Consider the following 16,370-nt stretch of genomic DNA (forward strand, 5'->3'; position numbering starts at 1 on the left):
TTTGGCATGAAAATGGGCACTGTAGGTGTTTTCCTGTCCTCCACTCACTGCCGACTTTGATTCCCCATTGACTTGCATTGGGTTTCGTGTTTCGGTCGGCCACCGACTTTTCAAAATAATCGGCCGATTTCACCGGACCCGACTTTTGACAAAGTCGGGTTTCGCGAAACCCGACTCGATCCTAAAAAAGTAAAAGTCACTCAACTCTAATCATGACAGCTAGCCAGGTCAGTGGATGCTGAAACAGGTCAGGTGCCATGAATCTGCCGCTCTGCGCCAGCCACTGAGATGTAGGACAGTAGCCAGATCCCTACACTTTGAATAGTTTCTCTTTTGTTAAATGTTCCTTATCATGACAAACCGTTCACAGCAAAGAGACATGTATTTTACTTGTTTTGAGATATCTATCCCGATAATGGTGGGAGGCCCCCGCTTGGTGGGTGGCCCAGGGCCCGTGCCCTTGGTTTCCCCCCTAAATCCGGGCCTAGTTGTGTATGCATTTTAGCCTTGACGGGTCCGTCAGAAAGACGGGCCCAGTGCACACGTTTTCCACAATCTGCACAGGATCCGTCATTTCAACGTCTTGACGGATCCTGTGCAGATTTGGAAGACGGAAGTGTGAAAGAAGACTAAGAGGTAAAGCTATGTGACTTACTCCAATAGTCCCTGTTGGGCATGGTACTTTATCGACTATGGGGGCTACTATGGTGGCAATTTCTAGCCGGGCGTTTTTACATAGGGGGATGTGATACCTATCAATATATTAGTTGTGCCTCTTGGAGATTATGTGGTAATTTATTTAGGCTATGTATTGGTGGAACTATAGTGATAGGTTATACTCTGATTTGAATTACTATTAAAAATTGGGCTATGAGCAGTGTAAATGTAGCATTGCCATATTGCTATGTCACTTATGTAAACCGTGGGTCCAGGCGTTGGCGTTGCTTATTATGCATCACACTATGTGTACATGTTGTTCTATTTTTCACCTTCTTCTCCTAATAGGGTGATATGTGTTTTAAACTTGTGGTTTGTTGTTTAATAAAATTTATATAGATTTTTGAGAAAATTTGACCTTCTGATCATCGTTTTTTTGTTGTGGTCTTACAGATATCTGATGATAGGTCTGATAATCCGGGGGACACGTAATGGGTTAATGGTAAGTGAACAATTGGCACCATGTGTCCTAGTTATACTTGCTATACATGGGGGGTTACAGTATACTCTATGGGGGGCTGTATTATATTCTATGGGGGTTAAAGTAATTTCTATGGGAGGGTGTATTATATTCTATGGAGAGTTACAGTATATTCTATTGGGAGCTGTATTATATTCTATGGGGTTACATTATTTTCTATGGGAGGCTGTAATATATTCCATGGGGGGTTACAGTATATTCTATGGGGGGTTGTATATTCTATGGGGGGGCTGTATTATATTCTATGGGGGGTTACAGTATATTCTATGGGGGAGCTGTATTATATTATAATAATAATAATAATTTTATTTATATAGCGCCAACATATTCCGCAGCGCTTTACAAATTATAGAGGGGACTTGTACAGACAATAGACATTACAGCATAACAGAAATACAGTTCAAAACAGATACCAGGAGGAGTGAGGGCCCTGCTCGCAAGCTTACAAACTATGGGGAAAAGGGGAGACACGAGAGGTGGATGGTAACAATTGCTTTAGTTATTCGGACCAGCTATAGTGTAAGTCTCAGGTGTTCATGTAAAGCTGCATGAACCAGTTACCTGCCTAAGTATGTAGCAGTACAGACACAGAGGGCTAATGCTGCATAAAGTGTATGAGAACATGATGCGAGGAACCTTTTTTTTTTTTTTTTTTATTATAAATAGGCCACACAGGGATCGTTAGGTTAATGCATTGAGGCGGTAGGCCAGTCTGAACAAATGAGTTTTTAGGGCACGCTTAAAACTGTGGGGATTGGGGATTAATCGTATTAACCTAGGTAGTGCATTCCAAAGAATCGGCGCAGCACGTGTAAAGTCTTGGAGACGGGAGTGGGAGGTTCTGATTATTGAGGATGCTAACCTGAGGTCATTAGCGGAGCGGAGGGCACGGGTAGGGTGGTAGACTGATACCAGGGAGGAGATGTAGGGTGGTGCTGAGCCATGGAGTGCTTTGTGGATGAGGGTAGTAGTTTTGTACTGGATTCTGGAGTGGATGGGTAGCCAGTGTAATGACTGGCACAGGGTAGAGGCATCGGTGTAACGGTTGGTGAGGAATATGATCCTGGCTGCAGCATTCAGGACAGATTGGAGCGGGGAGAGTTTTGCAAGAGGGAGACCGATTAGTAGAGAGTTACAATAGTCCAGACGAGAATGAATAAGTTAAACAGTCAGAGTTTTTGCAGAGTCGAAAGTAAGAAAAGGGCGAATTCTAGAAATGTTTTTGAGATGCAGGTAAGAAGAGCGAGCCAGTGATCGGATGTAGGGGGTGAATGAAAGGTCAGAATCAAGGATGACCTCAAGGCAGCGGGCATGTTGCTTTGGAGTAATGGTGGAACCGCACACGGAGATGGCAATGTCAGGCAAAGGTAGGTTAGTAGAGGGAGAGAACACGAGGAGTTCAGTTTTTGACAGGTTTAGTTTCAGATAGAGGGAGGACATGATGTTAGAGACAGCGGTAAGACAATCACTGGTGTTTTCTAAAAAGGTCGGTGTGATATCGGGAGCAGAAGTGTATAATTGGGTGTCGTCAGCATAGAGATGGTACTGGAAACCAAATCTACTGATTGTTTGTCCAATAGGGGCAGTATACAAAGAGAAGAGTAGGGGGCCTAGGACTGATCCTTGAGGAACCCCAACAGTAAGGGGAAGGTGAGAGGAGGAGGAACCAGCAAAACATACAGTGAAGGATCGGTCAGAGAGATAGGAGGAGAACCAGGAGAGAACGGTGTCCTTGAGGCCGATGGAGCGGAGCATAGTGAGGAGGAGCTGATGATCCACAGTGTCGAATGCTGCAGAGAGATCCAAGAGAATTAGCATGGAGTAGTGACCATTAGATTTAGCTGTTAGTAGGTCATTAGAGACTTTAATGAGGGCAGTTTCAGTAGAGTGTAAAGAGCGGAAGCCAGATTGAAGAGGGTCGAGAAGAGAGTTATCTGAGAGATAGCGGGTAAGACGGGAGTGGACCAGGCGTTCGAGGAGTTTAGAGATGAAGGGAAGATTAGAGACAGGTCTATAATTAGCGGCACAGTTTTGATCGAGGGATGGTTTTTTAAGTAATGGATGTATGATGGCATGCTTAAATGAGGAGGGAAAAATACCGGAAGTGAGGGAAAGGTTGAATATTTTTGTTAGGTGAGAGGTGATAGCCGGGGAAAGGGACTGGAGGAGATGTGACGGAATGGGGTCACTGGTGCAAGTGGTCGGGCGAGAAGATGCAAGGAGCCTGCTTACTTCTTCTTCTGTAACTGCTTCAAAGTCAGAGAGTGAACTAGATGCAGTGGGGGAGGGAGGACAGTGCATGGTATGAAGAGATTGGGAGATGATTTCCTGTCGAATGTGGTCAATTTTTTCTTTGAAGTAATTGGCCAGATCGTCAGCACGGAGATCCGTGGTTGGGGCCTGCTCTCTTGGGTTGAGTAGGGACTGGAACGTGTCAAAGAGACGTTTAGGGTTATTGGACAGGGAGGTGATGAGGGTGTTGAAGTAGGTTTGTTTGGAGAGGTGAAGGGCAGAATTGTATGTCTTTAGCATGAACTTATAATGGATGAAATCTTCGGGTAGATTAGATTTTCTCCACAGACGTTCTGCGCACCTGGAGCACCGCTGCAGGAAACGTGTTTGCAGCGTGTGCCACGGTTGTTGCCGTCTGTGCCGAGTTGTTTTATGTATAGGAGGAGCAGCTTCATCCAGAGCACTTTGCAGGGTTTCATTGTAATGCTTCAATGCAGAATCAGGACATGAGATGGAGGAAATAGGGGCCAATGAGGATATTCTGTGGAGGGTTACATTAATTTCTATGGGGGCTGTATTATATTCCATGGGGGGGTTACAGTATATTCTATGGGGGGGGGGGGGGCTGTATTATATTCTATGAGGAGGTTACAGTATATTCTATGGGAGGCTGTGTTATATTCCATGGGGGGTTACAGTATATTCTATGGGAGGGCTGCATTATATTCTATGGGGGTTACAGTATATTCTATAGGGGGGCTGTATTATATTCTATGGGGGGTTAAAGTGATTTCTATGGGGGGCTGTATTATATTCTATGGGGTTACATTATTTTCTATGGGAAGCTGTATTATATTCCATGGGGGGGGTTTACCGTATATTCTATGGGGGGCTGTATTATATTCTATGAGGGGTTACAGTATATTCTATGGGGGAGCTGTATTATATTCTGTGGGGGTTACATTATTTTCTATGGGGGGCTGTATTATATTCTATGGGGAGGTTACAGTATATTCTATGGGAGGCTGTATTATATTCCATGGGGGGTGTTACAGTATATTCTATGGGAGGGCTGTATTATATTTTATGGGGGGTTACAGTATATTCTATGGAGGGCTGTATTATATTCTATGAGGGAGGATTGCATCATACTCTTTGATGGGGCTACATTATATTCTATGGGGAGGTGGGCTGTATTATATATATATATATATATATATATATACATTATATTCTATGGGGGCCTGTATTATATTCTATGGGGGATTACAGTATATTCTATGGAGGGCTGTATTATATTCTATGAGGGAGGATTGCATCATACTCTTTGATGGGGCTACATTATATTCTATGGGGAGGTGGGCTGTATAATATTCTATGTGGGCTACATTATATTCTATGGGGGGCTGTATTATATTCCATGGGGGATACAGTATATTCTATGGGGGCTGTATTATACTCTATGAGGGAGATTTGTGTCATACTCTTTGATGGGGCTACATTATATTCTATAGGGAGATGGGCTGTATTATATTCTATGGGGGGCTGTATTATATTTCATGGGAGGTTACAGTATATTCTATGGGGGCTGTATTATATTCTATGGGGGGGTTACATTATATATTATATTCTATGGGGAGCTGTATAATATTCCCTGGGGGCTTACAGTATATTCTATGGGGGCTGTATTATATTCCATGGGGGGGGGGTTACAGTATGTTCTATGGGAGGGCTGTATTATATTCTATGGGGGGGTTATAGCATATTTTATGGGGGGGCTGTATTATATTCTATGAGGGTATTGACGTACTCAGGAGAAATTGCACAACAAATTTTGTGGTCCTTTGTCTCCTGATACCCTTGTGAAAATAAAAAAAATTGGTTCCAAAGTACATTTTTTGTGAAAAAAGTAAAATGTTAATTTTTTCCTTCCACATTGCTTTAGTTCTCATGAAGCACCTGAAGTGTTGATAAACTTCTTGAATGTGGTTTTGCGCACCTAGAGGGGTGCAATGTTGTGAATGGTGACACTTTTGGGTAGTTTCTGTTATACTGACCCCCAAACTCACTTCAAATGTGAGGTGATCCCTAAAAAAAACGTTTTTTTTTTTAATTTTGCTGGAAAAAATGAGAAATCGCTTGTCCTATCCGATTTGGGCCGGGCTGGAGGGACCTGGTTTTGATGTGGTGCTCCCTGTTCTACATGTCGGCAGTGTGGTATCAGTGGCCCAAAGTCTTTTAACCCTTTGATTAACACCCTTCTGCGTTTTTAACCCCTTTTTGACATATGACTTACTATCCCGTCGAGGTGGTATGGGCTCGTATGATCACCGACGGGATAGTACGTCATCACTGATCTGACTATCGTACCTGACATCCGGCACTATGTGACAGGATCAGGCACGGACCGCTCCCGGCACATTAACCCCCGGAACACTGCAATCAAACATGATAGCAGCGTTCCAGCGGCATAGGGAAGCATCGCGCAGGGAGGGGGCTCCCTGCGTGCTTCCCTGAGACGCTCGGAGCAACGCGATGTGATTGCGTTGCTCCAAGGGTCTCCTACCTCCTCCTCCCTGGAGGCCCCGGATACAAAATGGCCACGGGGGGCCTTCTAGGTCCTGCCGGGAGGTGGCTTGCAAGCGCCTGCTCAGAGCAGGTGCCGACAAGCCTCCCTGCAATGCCTGTCAGATCGCTGATCTGACACAGTGCACTGCAAAGTGTCAGATCAGTGATCTGACACTATATAGTCATGTCCCCCCCCACCGGGCAATGTAAACAAGTAGAAAAAACAATATTTACACGTGTAAAAAAAAAAAAAAAAAAATCCTAAATAAAGAAAAAAAAATATTGTTCCAATAAATACATTTCTTTGTCTAAATAAAAAACTATAAGAGTATGTGCGGACGCTACGGATTTTGCTGCGGATCCGCAGCAGTTTCCCATGCGTTTACAGTATAATGTGAACCTATGGGAAACGAAATCCGCAGTGCACATGCTGTGGAAAAAAACGCGCGGAAACGCAGCGGTTTACATTCCGCAGCATGTCAATTCTTTGTGCGGATTCCGCTGCGGGTTTACACCTGCTCCAATAGAAAACTGCAGGTGTAAACCCGCAGCGGAATCCACAATAGAAACCACGATAAATCCGCAGGAAAAACTGCAGAGGTTTTGCACTGTGGATTTATCAAATCCGCTGCGGAAAAATCCGCAGCCCTCACAGATACGTGTGCACATACCCTAAAAGTACACATATTTAGTATCACCGCATTCCTAACGACCTGACCTATAAAACTGTCCTACTAGTTAACCCCTTCAGTGATCACCATAAAAAAAAAAAAACGAGGCAAAAAACAATGCTTTATTATCATACTGCCGAACAAAAAGTGGAATAACAAGCGATCACAAAGACGGATATAAATAAACATGGTACAGCTGAAACGTCATCTTGTCCCACAAAAAACGAGTCACCATACAGCATCATCAGCAGAAAAATAAAAAGTTAAGTCCTCAGAATAAAGCGATGCAGAAATAATTATTTTGTTATATAAAATAGATTTTATCGTATAAAAGTACCAAAACATAAAAAAATGATATAAATGAGGTATCGCTGTAATCGTACTGACCCGAAGAATAAAACTGCTTTATCAATTTTATCAAACGTGGAATGGTATATACATATATACACCCCCCTAAAAGAAATTCACAAATTGCTGGTTTTTGTTCATTCTGCCTCACAAAAATTGGAATAAAAAGCAATCAAAAAATCGTCATGTTCCCGAAAATGGTACCAATAAAAACGTCAACTCATCCCGCAAAAAACAAGACCTCACATGACTCTGTGGACCAAAATATGGAAAAATTATAGCTCTCAAAATGTGGAGACGCAATAACTATTTTTTGCAATAAAAAAGTGTCTTTTAGTGTGACAGCTGCCAATCATAAAAATCCGCTAAAAAAACCCGCTATAAAAGTAAATCAAACCCCCCTTCATCACCCCCTTAGTTAGGGAAAAATAATAAAATTAAAAAAATGTATTTATTTCCATTTTCCGATTAGGGTTAGGGTTGGGCTAAAGTTACGGTTAGGCCGGGGTCACACTAGCGTGTTTTACGGACGTATGAGAGGCGCATAAAATACGCATTGCACACGGTACAATGATTCTCTATGGCCCAGCTCCTATCTGGCGTATTTTACGTATCCGTATTTTACGGTCTTGTACGGCCGTAGACAATCGCATCATGCTGTGTTTGTCAGCGTATTGCGTAAATAAATTGCCAATGAAAGTCAATGGGGGCAAGAAAAATACGGATTACACACGGACCAACAGTGTGACTTTCGAGAAATACGCAGCGGTGTTCCATAGAAAAGCCGGCAATTCAGCGCGGTGTACAGTAAAATCACACCGACAGGTTTTATTAGGATAGAATAAATGTCTACACATAGCATAGGGATATATATATATATATATATATATATATATATATGTCAGTGAGACATATATATATATTGTAGCGTTTCACCCGCTACGGGTCTAGGGGACACTCGCTTAGGTGCGGCGGGTGACACTCAGGAGACACGTTTCTTTAAAAGTTCTCAGGTTTATTGCTCCATAAACCAGCAAGACAGGAACAACAGGTAAACAGTCTTACTGCAGATCGATGTTTCCTCAATGTCCATAATAGAGCTCCGCTCTCTCTCACGTCTGTGGGCATACAGGCCGTGCTATGTCCAGCACGTAGGCTCTCCAGCCTAAAGATGGTCTCTGTGTGTTGTTCAGGACATCTGTCCCCACTTGGAACCGTCCAACACACAGGCCACTATGCAGTGTCCAGCCAGGACACATGGAAGTGTGTCCACCCTGGCAGACTTCCAAACACACTCTCTCACCATGTGCTACACATCTCCATTAAGTAGCCTGAAACCACACCCATTGGTGAAGTAACGTCACATGATTAGACATGTGGCTATGACATCACCACAGGTCCTGAAACAAACATAAATAGGCATGGTTATGCCCCTTACCCAGGGGTGAGGTATATGGGTAGCCAGACCCTCCCATCTCTCATAGCTACCCGTAACCCGGACCCAAACATCCTAAACAATTCCTTATTGCCTTATGTGTATTAAACAAAACACTCCGGGTTACATCACAGCGGCAAGCCTTCTCTGTGATACATACCTCCCATCGACTATACAAGCTTTAGCCATGCTACATACCTCCCCCCTCTGCCTAAAGCCGTGGGGCTTGGCACTTGTCCTAAACCGACTATAGACCCCTCTCAGTAGTCCCTGACAGTCAAACCGTCCGTTTAAGTCAGGGCCTGTCATTGAACCCTTTCGTCGGCATTCGTCATCCCTTTCGGTCAGATCCCTTAATAACGATGACCCCTTGTCATCTCGTCTGCTACAGGATCTCCTGCTTAGGTCACTTAACCCTGAGCTAACTGAGGCATCACTGCTTCCACCCGTTTCATCAGGCCACCTTCTCCCATGGTTTTTATTGCCTGGAGAGCAATCCATCCACTTTTCTCTATGTCCCCTGTTAGCTTCCGCTTGAGGACTTCTGGCCTTACGCAAACTTCTTCGCATCTCTGGCAGCTGTCTATTAACTTGCCATCTCTCAAGTCTCAGCTGCTCTACCTCCCTTAGGTATGCCATGCGATATTCCAGGAGCATGCGGATATTCCTGAGACTCTCTCTGGATCCGACAACCAGGAACGGAACCATCCCATCTTCACCCAAGACCTGGACCTCTTCATCAGCGGGTATCCTCAGTCTCTTCAGACGGGATTTATCCACCATCTCCTGCATCACTCTCCCAAGTTTCCCAATGACTTTCGCCACCAGACCTTTAGGTACTTGGACTGTGTCTTCCACTAAGCCCAGCCGACTAAGAGCTTTCCTTTCACGCTCCAAACGTCGAATGGCTTCATCATTCTTCAAAATGATCTTCTGCTTTGTACGGAGGCAGTGTAGGTGCATATCCCTCAGGACAGCCACCCGCTTCACTGTGACTTCCATAGTCGACAGTATCACCAACTGTTTAGTCTCTGGTGCCCAGTGCACACTACATGCTTCCACCGCTTTTCTAAAGGCCTCATGCACACCTTCACCGGTACAGGCTCCTGGACACCCCTCAGCCTCAGAGATGCCCAGACGCACTGTCTCTGTTTTCTTCCAGTCTGACCCCGGTCAGTTCACACGGACACCTGTCCGTTACCTGTTGGTGCCGGCCACACAGTTTCCCGGATCCCTCTTCTCCTCAGAGGTATCCCAAAACAACAGTTCTCACTGATCCCGATCAGCACTACTCACGGTTTTCAAGCCCGTCCATTCCTCTGGCTCAGACCAGCCAGCGCTGCAACACGTGCTCCTTGGATCGTTGCCCGCAGTCTAAAACACCAATTGTAGCGTTTCACCCGCTACGGGTCTTGGGGACACTCGCTTAGGTGCGGCGGGTGACACTCAGGAGACACGTTTCTTTAAAAGTTCTCAGGTTTATTGCTCCATAAACCAGCAAGACAGGAACAACAGGTAAACAGTCTTACTTCAGATCGATGTTTCCTCAATGTCCATAATAGAGCTCCGCTCTCTCTCACGTCTGTGGGCATACAGGCCGTGCTATGTCCAGCACGTAGGCTCTCCAGCCTAAAGATGGTCTCTGTGTGTTGTTCAGGACGTATGTCACCACTTGGAACCGTCCAACACACAGGCCACTATGCAGTGTCCAGCCAGGACACATGGAAGTGTGTCCACCCTGGCAGACTTCCAAACACACTCTCTCACCATGTGCTACACATCTCCATTAAGTAGCCTGAAACCACACCCATTGGTGAAGTAACGTCACATGATTAGACATGTGGCTATGACATCACCACAGGTCCTGAAACAAACATAAATAGGCATGGTTATGCCCCTTACCCAGGGGTGAGGTATATGGGTAGCCAGACCCTCCCATCTCTCATAGCTACCCGTAACCCGGACCCAAACATCCTAAACAATTCCTTATTGCCTTATGTGTATTAAACAAAACACTCCGGGTTACATCACAGCGGCAAGCCTTCTCTGTGATACATACCTCCCATCGACTATACAAGCTTTAGCCATGCTACAATATATATATATATATATATTTATATTTCATACAGCGTGCATATTCCTCACTACTAATGTTCCAAGTGTTTGTGTGCAAAATTTTGGAGCTTTAGCTGTGAAAATAAAGGGTTAAATCACGGAAAAAATTGGCGTGGGCTCCCGCGCAATTTTCTCCGCCAGAGTGAGAAAGCCAGTGACCGAGGGCAGATATTAACCCCTTACTGACCTCGGATGGGATAGTACGTCCGAGGTCAGCTCCCCTGCTTTGATGCAGGGCTCCGCGGTGAGCCCGCATCAAAGCCGGGACATGTCAGCTGTTTTGAACAGCTGACATGTGCCCGCAATAGAGTACAACAAAGAAACCCTATGCATGGAGATCAATACATATATAAATGTAGATCCAATATCAATACATGAAGACCAAGGTAAAAAAATAGAAACCAAACGGGTATAATACAAAAGAGTATACCTTTATTAGAGAATATGTATAAAAAATATATATGAGTAGACAATAAACAACAATAACAGTAACGTGCCTGTAGCTGGAGGACAATTTATACAACAAAGATTGTACCAAATAGCCAAGATAAAAACGGACGCAAACAGGAGATGAGGTATGTATAAAAGAAATTAAAGGGCCAAATACCATATATAAGCTGGAGGAAACGGCACTCTGCCGTAATAATGAAGGAAAAATATATATGAAAAAACAACTATGTGTAAGGGAGAAATTGATAAAAGTAAGTAATAAATAAGAATAATGATAGTGTGTATATATATATATATATATAAATATATATATATATATATATAAATCAATACGTGTGCAAAAAGAACTGGTGCTACACTGCAAATAAATACAGACTATATGTACAAGATATATAACAATTATGTGTGTGAATAAAAGCAATTGTGAATAAAAACTACGTGAATGTAAAAAGAAAGTGCCATTTATATAAAAAAAGGAAAATGGAGGACACTAACAATTATCCAGAAGTGGTATGGCTGTAAGGTGAAAATAAAACGTGTGAAAAAAATATATGTGAGAAATATATGTATAACTATATATATATATTGATGGAATACACGATCAATTATATAACAAAAAAGTAAAGTGCAGTGTGCGTGTATGCTGGTCCAATGGCATATATAGATGGCAGCGCAAAGCGTAGCAATATAGAGTGTACAGAATATCACCCAAATAGGGAAAAAAGTGCAATGTGCATATACAATGGGTTTACTGGCCCATAGAAAAAATGCAACGCCGAAGCCAGAGACCAGCGAGGGGGGTGTATGCAGAGTGCCCGAACCAAGCAGCAAGTTACCTCCTCCAGTAGCTGTCCGATCCTCCAGGTACAGCGCACCCCGACGCGCGTTTCGGACTGTGTCCTTCGTCAGGGGGTCCGAAACGCGCATCGGGGTGCGCTGTGTTGTGAATTCTGTGGCCAAGCTCCCTCCTGTGGTCGTGAGTGGTACTTCGGCTGGTTCTGTCTATGAGCTTCCTTTGGTGGATGAGAGTGGTACTGCGGCTTCTGAGTTTCCTTCCTCAGGTGATGAGGTTAAGTCGTTAGGTGCTGCTCTATTTAACTCCACCTGGTGCTTTGATCCTGGCCTCCAGTCAATGTTCTAGTATTGGTCTTGCTTCCTCCTGGATCGTTCCTGTGGCCTGTCTATCCTGCATAAGCTAAGTTCTGCTTGTGTTACTTTTGTTTGCTATATTTTCTGTCCAGCTTGCTATGTTGGTTTTTCTTGCTTGCTGGAAGCTCTGAGACGCAGAGGGAGCACCTCCGTACCATTAGTCGGTGCAGAGGGTCTTTTTGCCCCTCTGCGTGGTTGTTTGTAGGTTTTTGTGTTGACCGCAAAGCTATCTTTTCTATCCTCGGTCTATTCAGTAAGTCGGGCCTCACTTTGCTAAATCTATTTAATCTCTGTGTTTGTATTTCATCTTTACTCACAGTCATTATATGTGGGGGGCTGCCTTTTCCTTTGGGGAATTTCTCTGAGGCAAGGTAGGCTTATTTTTCTATCTTCAGGGCTAGTTAGTTTCTCAGGCTGTGCCGAGTTGCATAGGGAGCGTTAGGCGCAATCCACGGCTACCTCTAGTGTGGTGTGATAGGATTAGGGATTGCGGTCAGCAGAGTTTCCACGTCTCAGAGCTCGTCCTATGTTTTTGGTAAATGTCAGGTCACTTTGTGTGCTCTGAACTTCAAGGTCCATTGTGGTTCTGAATTACCTGTTCATAACAGTACTGGAGGCCCAAAGTACTAATGCTTCTCAATAGAGGGAAAAGAGAAGTTCTGAGACCATTTTTTTTTCTTTGCACTGTGTTCTGTCTTTCTTTTCCCCTTTTACATCAGGGTGGTTCAGAACACAGGTGTGGACATGGACATTCAGGGTCTGTCCTCTTTGATGGATAATCTCACTATAAGAGTACAGAACATTCAAGATTTAGTGGTTCAGAATCCTATGTTAGAACCTAAAATTCCTATTCCTGAGTTATTTTCTGGAGATAGAGCTAAGTTTTTGAATTTTAAAAATAATTGTAAACTATTTCTGGCTTTGAAAGCCCGCTCCTCTGGTGACCCAGTTCAACAAGTTAAGATCATTATTTCTTTATTACGTGGCGACCCTCAAGACTGGGCATTTTCCCTTGCGCCAGGAGATCCTGCATTATGTAATATTGATGCGTTTTTTCTGGCGCTCGGATTGCTGTACGACGAACCTAATTCAGTGGATCAGGCAGAGAAAAATTTGCTGGCTCTGTGTCAGGGTCAGGATGAGATAGAGATTTATTGTCAGAAGTTTAGAAAGTGGTCCGTGCTCACTCAATGGAATGAATGTGCGCTGGCAGCTATTTTCAGAAAGGGTCTCTCTGAAGCCCTTAAGGATGTCATTGTGGGATTTCCTATGCCTGCTGGTCTGAATGAGTCTATGTCTTTGGCCATTCAGATCGGTCGACGCATGCGTGAGCGTAAATCTGTGCACCATTTGGCGGTATTATCTGAGCATAAACCTGAGCCTATGCAGTGCGATAGGACTTTGACCAGAGCTGAAAGGCAAGAACGCAGACGTCAGAATGGGCTGTGTTTCTACTGTGGTGATTCCACTCATGCTATCTCCGATTGTCCTAAGCGCACTAAGCGGTTCGCTAGGTCCGCCACCATTGGTACGGTACAGTCGAAATTTCTTTTGTCCGTTACTTTGATCTGCTCTTTGTCTTCCTATTCTGTCATGGCATTTGTGGATTCAGGCGCTGCCCTGAATTTGATGAACTTGGAGTTTGCTAGGCGCTGTGGGTTTGTCTTGGAGCCCTTGCAGTGTCTTATTCCATTGAGAGGAATTGATGCTACGCCTTTGGCCAAGAATAAGCCTCAGTATTGGACCCAGCTGACCATGTGCATGGCTCCTGCGCACCAGGAGGATATTCGCTTTCTGGTGTTGCATAATCTGCATGATGTGGTCATGTTGGGGTTGCCATGGCTACAAGTCCATAACCCAGTATTAGATTGGAAATCAATGTCTGTGTCCAGCTGGGGTTGTCAGGGGGTACATGGTGATGTTCCATTTCTGTCTATCTCATCATCCACCCCTTCTGAGGTCCCAGAGTTCTTGTCTGATTACCGGGATGTATTCGATGAGCCCAAGTCCAATGCCCTACCTCCGCATAGGGATTGTGATTGTGCTATCGATTTGATTCCTGGTAGTAAGTTTCCTAAGGGTCGACTGTTTAATTTATCTGTACCTGAGCACGCTGCTATGCGGAGTTACGTGAAGGAGTCTTTGGAGAATGGTCATATTCGCCCGTCATCGTCGCCATTGGGAGCGGGGTTCTTTTTTGTGGCCAAGAAGGATGGTTCGCTGAGACCTTGTATTGATTACCGCCTTCTAAATAAAATTACGGTCAAATTTCAGTACCCCTTGCCGCTGCTGTCTGATTTGTTTGCTCGGATTAAGGGGGCTAGTTGGTTCACCAAGATAGATCTTCGTGGTGCGTATAATCTTGTGCGTATTAAACGGGGCGATGCATGGAAAACAGCATTTAATACGCCCGAAGGCCATTTTGAGTACCTGGTTATGTGTTATGAAAGGTAATTCAGTACCACAATGGACATAGAGGTCAGCGCACATACAGTGACCTGGCAATAACCCAAAAAACAAGAACGAGCTCTGAGACGTGGGAACTCTGTTGACCGCAATCCCTAATCCTCTCAAACCACACTAAAGGCAGCCGTGGATTGCGCCTAACGCTCCCTATGCAACTCGGCACGGCCTGACAAACTAGCTAGCCTGAAGATAGAAAATAAGCCTACCTTGCCTCAGAGAAATACCCCAAAGGAAAAGGCAGCCCCCACATATAATGACTGTGAGTTAAGATGAAAAGACAAACGTAGAGATGAAATAGATTTAGCAAAGTGAGGCCCAACTTTCTGAACAGAGCGAGGATAGGAAAGGTAACTTTGCAGTCAACACAAAACCCTACAAAAACCACGCAAAGGGGGCAAAAAGACCCTCCGTACCAAACTAACGGCACGGAGGTACACCCTCTGCGTCCCAGAGCTTCCAGCAAGCAGTAAAAACAAATTGACAAGCTGGACAGAAAAAAACAGCAAACAAATAGCAAAGAGTAACTTAGCTATGCAGAGCAGCAGGCCACAGGAACGATCCAGGAGGAAACAGGTCCAATACTAGAACATTGACTGGAGGCCAGGATCAAAGCACTAGGTGGAGTTAAATAGATCAGCACCTAACGACTTCACCACAACGCCTGAGGAAGGAAACTCAGAAGCCGCAGTACCACTTGTGACCACAGGAGGGAGCTCTGCCACAGAATTCACAACAGTTATGCCATTCGGACTTTCTAATGCTCCATCAGTGTTTCAGTCCTTTATGCATGACATCTTCCGAGAATACCTGGATAAATTCCTGATTGTATACTTGGATGATATTTTGGTCTTCTCGGATGATTGGGAGTCTCATGTGAAGCAGGTCAGAATGGTGTTCCAGGTCCTGCGTGCTAATTCTTTGTTTGTGAAGAGGTCAAAGTGTCTCTTTGGTGTTCAGAAGGTTTCATTTTTGGGGTTCATTTTTTCTCCTTCTACTATCGAGATGGACCCTGTTAAAGTTCAGGCCATTTATGATTGGACTCAGCCAACATCCCTGAAGAGTCTGCAGAAGTTCCTGGGCTTTGCTAATTTTTATCGTCGCTTCATCAATAATTTTTCTAGTATTGCTAAACCGTTGACTGATTTAACCAAGAAGGGTGCTGATGTGGTCAATTGGTCTTCTGCTGCTGTGGAAGCTTTTCAGGAGTTGAAGCGTCGTTTTTCTTCTGCCCCTGTGTTGTGCCAACCAGATGTTTCGCTTCCGTTCCAGGTCGAGGTTGATGCTTCTGAAATTGGAGCAGGGGCTGTTTTGTCGCAGAGAAGTTCTGATTGCTCGGTGATGAAACCATGCGCCTTCTTTTCCAGGAAATTTTCGCCTGCTGAGCGAAATTATGATGTTGGCAATCGAGTGTTGCTAGCCATGAAGTGGGCATTCGAGGAGTGGCGTCATTGGCTTGAAGGAGCTAAGCATCGCGTGGTGGTCTTGACTGATCACAAAAACTTGACTTATCTCGAGTCTGCCAAACGGTTGAATCCTAGACAGGCTCGTTGGTCGCTGTTTTTCTCCCGTTTTGACTTTCTGGTTTCGTACCTTCCGGGCTCTAAAAATGTGAAGGCGGATGCCCTGTCTAGGAGTTTTGTGCCCGATTCTCCGGGTTTGCCTGAGCCGGCGGGTATTCTCAAAGAGGGGGTAATTTTGTCTGCCATCTCTCCTGATTTGCGGCGGGTGCTGCAAAAAT

This window comes from Ranitomeya imitator, chromosome 1 (genome assembly GCF_032444005.1).
Source record: "Ranitomeya imitator isolate aRanImi1 chromosome 1, aRanImi1.pri, whole genome shotgun sequence".
Classification (NCBI taxonomy): domain Eukaryota; kingdom Metazoa; phylum Chordata; class Amphibia; order Anura; family Dendrobatidae; genus Ranitomeya; species Ranitomeya imitator.